Below are 8,933 nucleotides of genomic sequence, written 5' to 3' on the forward strand. Positions count from 1 at the left end.
GAGCTGGCTGGCATTGGCTCTATCAGACATGGGGGAAGCTTCTAGCAGCTTCTCACAGAAGCCATTCCGCTACCAAAACCTTGCCACACAGTCATTATCATAAACCACAAGTCAAACGTTACAATTAAAAGCCTATTGATGGTTGACCACACTCTTTACCTCCAATGCTTAAAGTATTTCCAGGCATTGCAGGAAAAATCTACAGAAAAAAAACAGTTATGTCAAGCATTCAGAATCTTCTAATACTGACAGAGTCTGTCTCCTTTGGGATATACATTATAGTGCTAATATCCTTTTTTTCAAGGTTTTATATACAAGTTGAGATATTAGCATTACAGCCACAAAAGACATATTCTGAAGTGCCCTTAAACATTTAGGTATGTAATGATGACAAAGGCTAACAGATAAATCCTTCATCTCTTACGTCTATATGTAGTCCTTAGAGGCCTATATAGTTGTGTAGACCTATATATATGCCTATAAAATTTAAACATTGTGAGTAGACTTTTATGGTATCTCCTTTGACTAATTACAGTAAGAATATTTTACCATGCTGTTGTGTTGTATAATTATTAAGTGAAAAGAACAGAGAGGGAACTGAAATACCACTTTTCAGATGCTAGTGTTCATCATTTTCCATCTTGTGGCATATCTTATGTACACTAAATACCTCACTTGTTGGCACTTACATTACTTAAGCCTTGGCATTCAAAAAAGTTTCTACTTCCACATTAAGTTGTACTACAGAACTAAAATTTTAGCACTTTCCTAGTAATTTTGCTACTTGGTGGGCTCCCCGCTGATTCAGTAGGCTCTGTAAAGATTGCTGTTTATTCATATCTGAAATACTTATTTATCAGGCAGGTGGTAGGGAGCATCCAGAGTTGCTCCTCAACAGAGGACAAGCCAGGAACTGAGGACGATGGCCAGGTAGGCTCACTAGCAAGCAATACAGTCCTTAAGCACTTAAGAAAAGCAGAGCAAGTCCCACAGCAGTAGTTGGGGTTAACCACAGCTCAGGGGCTGCTGGAAAAGCCTGTAGCAACAAGGCAGGTCTGAGGTCAAGCCAGGAAGTCAAATCAGCAAGCCAAGGTGAGGTGAAGCAAGGATTAGCACTGCAGAAGGCTGGGCACATACATGCCTAGAAGGCAGCAAATAAGACAAAAATGCCCGGGCAGAAGTTTAAATGCAGCTCCCAAGCCAATGAGAAGAGGGTGCGTGGGTGGAGGCTCCCACAGCTCTTTTGCATACCTTAGCTGTTGCCACAGGTGCCTGGTGCAGGGCTGTAGGGCTGCGGCATGTCAGAGACCACCTTCAGAACAGATGCCTCAGTCACCTGTGGGGAAGAGCAGAGGTGGTAGCGTCTGTTAGTGCACTCAGAAGGCTTCTCAGGGGGGGCTGCAAGCTGAGTGCGCTTGCTCTTTCCATGTACTTCTCTTTCCATGCACTTTTCCCTGCTTGTGGTGAGTGTGATTGATGCTATAGGATCATTCACTTGTGAATACTTGTCTGAATATATTTTTCTCTAAGTTACTCCTATGTAGTGTCTTTGAGCTTGCAGTTCAACTTCCAATTCTCAATATTATAATTCTTTTTTCATGTTCCACAAGCTTGTCTGCTGTTATTTGATTCTGTTATTGTCTGTAATTGGCTCTTTCTGCATGGCATTTGTATCAATAAGTACAAATGTTTCTGTAAAATAAAATTGATTTCCAGGAAATGGAAGAGTTCTGTTTACTGAACACTCCCAAACTTACACCTTCAAAAATCATGTTCTCCTAAAAATAACAACATATGGAAATCCTTTTTTATTGCATTTTAAACACTTGGGGTTTAGATTTACAAGGTCTCTGCAGTGAGATCTTTGCAACTGTCAATAGAAGTTGATAGAATGTGTTTTCTTTTTTTTAAGTGCATGCTAAAAGTGTTATAAAATCATTGAAATCCACAGTGCAGGGCTCTATGAAAAGATACAGCAACTGCATCAAAACTTCCCTGCAGTGCTGTCATGGGAGTTTCATACAAAAAATGTTAATAACTTCACAAATATTTTCTCTAGGTAACTTTGAAATGAAATATTCCAGCAATGTGTGATAGCAAAGGATTAGCCATATACTGCAGGAGCCATTTTTCCTTTTTAGGCCTGATTCAGCAGGTAAGTCTCCCTTCATTTCCAGTCTTCCAGCATCTTCAAGGAATCTCACCTTGATCATGAAAACAGTACCTTAGATTTACAGTATAGTTTCTTATTTAATGGCAGCACAGCAGTCTTTTCTTTTCTATGTGAGTTTCTGAAATATACTCTTCAGACATATTTCAGAGGGGCTACAAAATATATTCAGGCTACTATTTGCCATTTCTTAGAAACAGCAAGTTTTATTCCACTCTCATCTAACAAGCCAATTTTGAAGTGAAGATGTAATAGTTCAGAAAATGTAGATTTTGAGATGTGAGCTGGGTTCATGACACATATATTATTTAACTTCAGCTGGAATACAATAACCATGAGACAGTAGAGCTATCTTTATTTCCTGAGTTGTAGAATAGTCTTGACTTCTGTCAGTGTAACAGCAGCACGACAGGACTTTTTTATGATCAGTGACTCTGTATATTTGCTCAGGTTCTAGGTAAAAAATGAAAATCCTCCCAGCTGCAGCCCTGCATGCTCAGCCTGAGATCTCAGACATGATATATCCTTTCAGGCTGTCACATATTTACTGGCAAAAAAAGTGTCTACAAGGCCAGTCTCTTTTTGCACGCGCTATTCTCTCCATTAGGTTTCACAGGTGTAATTGAAGTCAGAATTTGACACCATTAATGGAATTTAGTTAACACTTCTGTTGAAGATGTATGAGATGGAAAACTCTCCCTAGCACATTATTCAGCTATTTATCTCAGCCCTGTGGCTGTTTTGGCTCTCTCGTGTTACCAGGTGTAGAGAGTAGTAATGGTTTATTTTTTCCCTTGAAGCAATCCGATGGAAATCTAAAAACCCTGAAGAACAAGTCTTGGAAGAAGATGTCATTGTTACGCAAGTGCTTTACTAGTTAAATGGATGGAAAAACGTGTAATTGAGACTATTCAAAGTGTCCAAATTCCATGAACTACAATGTCCAGCTTTACACAGCACTAGCAGCAGACAACAATTATACAATAATTTTGGAGTGTATAATAGTATGTAGTACATGGCAAGCAAACTAGCATTTTGCTGTTTAAAGCTTGTCCCCATGGATATACATGGAATTCAAATTATGACTGATTATGAATTTATAGCTAAGCATCTATTTCCCCTCTTCACCCCTGTGAAGATATTCCAGCTATAGAAAAAGAGTAACTAATTTTGAATTTGCTTAATCTCTTTTCTGATATGTTGCCTGCTAAGGTTACAGTAACAGAGGTAATTATTATGGTGTCTCATCAGACAAGAAACAGGAAACATGTACGAGAAACGTGTACGTCAGGAAAATCGGTTGCCTACAGGCTGGGTCACAGACAGATTTACAAAAATCAGTTCTGGCACATCCTATTTCCAGTATCTGCATCCCTAAATGGATTTAGTAGAAAGGTTTAGACCCTTGGTTATACTCACCTGGGGCCTACTGGAATCACTACCAGTCCATCAGTGGTGCCCCAGGCTGAAATGGCACAGTCCCTCGGCATGGGCAGGCAGTCCCAGGGATGTGTGCACTACGTTAGCTGAGTGCCAGCCCTGGGGTACCCGAGGCCACAGGTACTTGCAACACCGTTGCAAAGGCTGTTCTGACACCCCTTTAGTTTTTACCATGCTGCCCCTACATCAGGTTCCTCTAGTGTCTGTGTGTGCTTCAGCTTTGGATATTCACCCTCCCCATACACTGAATTATCTGCTTAGTGTTCACAATTTAAGCTTTTTTTTTTTTTTTCCTCATAATACTGTGTCTGCATGGTGCAAATGTACACTAAACAAAACATTTCAAAAGCAGATGATCACTGAATACCAGAATCAGCAAGATCTTCAAAATTTGGAAGGTTTTACAGGGTTTTCACCCTTTATGTTACTCTCTGGAAAACAACCTGCAGGGACTGCTGACCCACCTTCAGGAATCCTGAGAGAAACAAGGGACCACAAATCAGAATGTTATACAGCACGTACTAGGACAGAAGAAAATACAAAACATTTTCAGTCCTTTCACTGGAAAAAAAACCTACAGTCAGCAGCAGTACTCAGAGCAATTCTTTAATAAGATTACCCTGTTATTGATACAGAAATAGGCAATTGGGTATTGTTTTCCGTTTGAGAAAATGAAATATTGGTCTAAAGACTTTTGAAGTTATGGGCATGTAGGGAAATTTAGCAAAAAAAATTACTAGTGAGAAAATGGCAAAGGGCTCAGATTTATCATGTTACTATCCTGAAACAGTGGTAGACATCGAAGACACATGGCAAGCAGCTTGTTTCAGAAGCACCTGGAACCTCAGAAGTCTGATGAAAGGACCAGAAATACCATTTGGGATTACTCAGCTCTTGGGCAGCATGGAGAAGTTAGATAGCTAATTAAAAGCTTTTGGATGTGATTACTCTATAGCAGAAACACCTGAACCTGGAAGAGTTTTACAAATGACTCGGATCTTGAACAGTTATGGAATATAGTAAAAGGCAAATTATGGAAGATGCTACAGTTAGTCATTACAGCACTACACAGAGAATGCTGCAGCCTAATTACATTAGTTCCGGAACCTTACCAGCATATCTGATTTCTGTATCGATTTCTGGAAGCTAAATGTAATATCTGGTTCAGCTGTACATCCAATACCTCAGATTAATGAAATGCTACTGGGCTTGGGTGATGGCCAATATGTAACTAAACTTGACTTACCAAGTGATATTTGCAGATGCTTTTGGCTTCCCAGATTCCAGAAGCCAACTGTCTTTTCTATACTCTATGAGGCATGCTAGTTTTAGTAATCCATTTAATTTATGTTAAGCTCCAGCAGCATTTCTAAGACTGATGGAGAGAATAATTTATCATAACCAGAGATGCACAACTTGATGCAGTGACCTATATCACTCACTTACCTAGATATAGGTGGGACACCTACAGAAGGTGAAGATGGCCCTGGAACCTTTCAGGATGCTCACGTTTCCCTGCTAACCTGGCTAACCGACAAAATGGGTGCGCTGAGATGAAATACAAAAATTAATTTTAAAAAGGGAAAGAGTAAGACTGCGTACTGGGTTTGGCTGGGAAGGAGTAAATTTTCCTTATAGCAGCCCCTATGGTGCTGTGTTTCGGCTTTGTGGCTAAAACAGTGTTGATAACACACCAGTGTTTGGGCTGTTGCTGAACAATGTTTGTACAGCCTTACAGCTTGCTCTCTTTCCCACTTTGCCCCCCATAGCAAGTAGGCTGGGGGTGGGCAAGGATTTTGAAAGGGACACAGCCAGGACACACCCAGATTGACCAAAGGAATATATAACACCATGTTCAACAATAAAAACTGGGGAGGGGGAATTTTGGGGGAGGTAGCCATTGCTTGGAGGCTGGCTGGGCATCAGTCTGCTTGTGGGAGATGGTGAGTGAATGCATTTGTATCACTTGTTTTATGTATTTTTTTCTTCCTCTTTACTTCATTTATTAAACTGTCTTTAGCTCGACCCATGAGTTTTCTCATTTTTGCTCTTGCTATTCTCTCCCCTGTCCTGTTGCAGGGAGGAGAGTGAGCAAGCGGCTGGGGGGGTCATAGCCGCCGGGCAAGGGTCAACCATCACAGACTGATGAAGAAAGGGCATTTGCGGAGTGCCCCATTCTTAGCGGTAAGCAAAAGATACTTCTTCTGTTGGCTTTATCTGAATATCGGCAAGTTAGAGATGGCTTTTTACCTTAGTAGGTTTGTTATAGAATGACGCATTCTATAAGGCATAGTCATAAGCAACTTGTGTGACTGCAGTAGATGAGACAACATGCATCTTTTGCAATACCTCGTTTTGTATGTGAAGACTTTCATTGGAGCCTCAGAGTTAAAGGTGTTCAGATCTGTTCCTTGATCTTATTTCTCTCTCTTCCATGAAAGAACAATTAGATGGTGATAGAAAATGACTGTCTGTTTACCCAGAGGACAATTAAGATCTTAAATACCACCTGCTTCAAGTCCAAGAACAATCAGATGGTGATAGAAACTGTTTACCCAGGGGACAATTAAGATCTTAAATACCACCTGCTTCAAGTCCGTTCTTTTAAGTGACTGATGTTTGCCCATTAAAATATTTGCAGTTTATACATGAGAGACATCCTATACTGACTGTGTCATACCTACAGGTTAGACACTAGCATAGAGACATCGATTCAATGTCACATTACGACATTAATTGGGACCACATGTATAATTTGGACTTTTTCTCAATGTACAATATTCAGTAAAAGAACCGATGCAGGACATCCTGTTTTACAGATTATATAAGGGAGAAGAAATGCAACCTTTCCTTCTGCCTCATGGTCCTCAATCATCCTATCATGTCTCTTGCAGTCCCAAGCCAGCAGCCCATGTCTGCCCCAGCCTATGACTGCCTGCTTCAGTATTTTTAAGATGAATCTTTTGGAACAACTGAATGTTTCAGTCAAGAAAAAAACAAAACAAAAACCCACCCAAAACATCCTGTGGCTGCAGATAAGTTCCTAGATGTAAATATTACTTCTGTACAGTAGTCATGTCAGAAAAGGTAGAAACAGTCCAAGGCATATCAGAGCCAGTAACAGTATGTGACATAGCACAGCAGCATGTGGATTTTACCAGGTCAGGACCAGACGTTGTTTAGATGCATGAGTCCACGGTAACATGAAAAATCAGTTCATGCATTCTTTTAAACACAACAACAGTTGTATAATTGCATTAGTGCAGGGCCAAGCCACAGCTAGCATTGCTTTCATAAGCCCAAAATAAGGTTGCGTTTGATTCTAGCATCTCTGAGATCACATAGATTCTTGCACGTATCTCTGCCAGACTTTGCAATGGATGTTGAGTCTCCGTCAAACTTTTGAACATAGTCAATTTGTTCAGGGTTGACTCAGCTCTACGCGCACTTAAGAAATTCCTTTCTTTTTCTATCTATCTGCAGTTCCATTAACAGTGACTGCCGCTGTTTTCACATGCATAAATGCATGATTTTTTTTTTAGAATAGCTCAGAACTAAACAGGCGACAAAAATATGCATATGAGTTCTGCTATGGGCAATCTCTTGGGACGACACATAAATTGCACTGAGTTGGAGTATACAAAGGAAAGATTCTGTACACAGCAGACTAGAAAACAGGATGGAGGGAGGCAGTTTTTAAAGTTGGCCTCAGCTCCTCCATTACATTCTCTGCTTTCACTGAAAGCAGTCCTATTTAATATAGATTAGCAACATACACGAGATGTGACCACAGAACAGGCACTGCACTTGAAATCTACTTCCTCATTTATGGGACTATAGTCCCACGTGTATATGTGACCTAACAAATACCTTTTTTCTTCATTTATGTGTATAAACTCTGGGCCAGATCATGTTCCCTGTCACCACTTTTGTTATGGGACCAACGTTTAGACATTAAAGTAGGTAAGACTGATTGTCTTACACGTGGCTATGACAGGTTAAATGAGCTGCGAGCAGTTTGATGCCATTTAGTTCCTGAGTGACAAAAAGGCAAGTAAGACAGTGAATGGAGCTCTCCCTACCAGAGAGACAACAGAGAGGCAATGATTGACCCAACTCTGGGTCTGTCTCAAACTTCTAGAAAGAAAACACTGTCGTTCACTGCCATTACTCTAGCCACAAGTTAGAGAAATAACACATGCATCTATTCCTACCTCCTTGAAAAATAACTGCAACTTTGGTATTGGCTCTAGTATGACCAAGACCAAGCCATTATTGCAATATTACCATTAAAGTTTCACAGGATTTTTCTGTAAGGATAAATAACATTCTTTTGAGTTGGGGGTTCTGATGAGATGCCCCTTTTGTTTTCCCTGCCCCAAGTTTTTCCACTCCTTCTTTTCCATGAATTCTTTTCACTCCATCATGATTATTAAATACCCACATTTGGTCATGATCTGTGTGTCCTTGAGCACACTACCTCAGTCCTTTTTTTGGTTAAAAATGCACATTTGTTTTAGGCCCAAATTACAGGGAGAATCCCACCATAGTGAAGAATCTTCTACATAGGTGCTAATGCCTGATTACAAGGGTGTTTTCATAGGACTAAGGCTGTTTTCCAAAGATAATAGAAATTAAGATATTTTGAAAGGTCTTTGGTCAGATGTTTAACGGTTGCACATATGGTAGGCATAATAGATTACATTCAACGTGACTGTGAGAAGTAAATAAACTCTAAGCAATTTCACATAATTTCATTCCTGAAAGAAACTTTGACCTTGATATTCCTTGTTAAGTATATAAATAAAAATAAATGAAGATGCTTTGTGCTGAGCTGACTAGCAGGTTCTAGAATAGCAATGCATCTCTACATTGAATCAAGGTGTTCCATAAACCTTTAATTTCCTTGAAAAAACAGTTATTTATTTCATGGTAATTTCCTTTTTGCTGAACAAGTGGTTGCATTTTCTCAGTGGCAAAGTAAACCAGCTGGAGATTTAATGTAAGGAGTAACTCAGCACTGCAAAATACTGTGTATGCAAAGAGATTCACTGTTTAATTCAGGGGTCAGAAGGCATGTTGCTTCTAAATGATATTGGAGAAATAGCTTGGAATGATGCCCCTTAATTCTGAGCAGTAAAGAACAGACAAATTAAAGTGTTAGTATAACTGAATTGAAAACTGTTTTATGATAAGACACTTGAGCCAACAACCAACTCTCCAAATACCACACGTGATAGTAGATTTACAGTTCTTGATGGGAAGACTAGTGCTAATTTTCAGCATTCAACAAATCAGTGAGGCAGTGCTGGAATTCAGTGTT

Source organism: Aptenodytes forsteri, unplaced genomic scaffold (genome assembly GCF_000699145.1).
Source record: "Aptenodytes forsteri isolate BGI_AS27 unplaced genomic scaffold, ASM69914v1 Scaffold65, whole genome shotgun sequence".
Classification (NCBI taxonomy): domain Eukaryota; kingdom Metazoa; phylum Chordata; class Aves; order Sphenisciformes; family Spheniscidae; genus Aptenodytes; species Aptenodytes forsteri.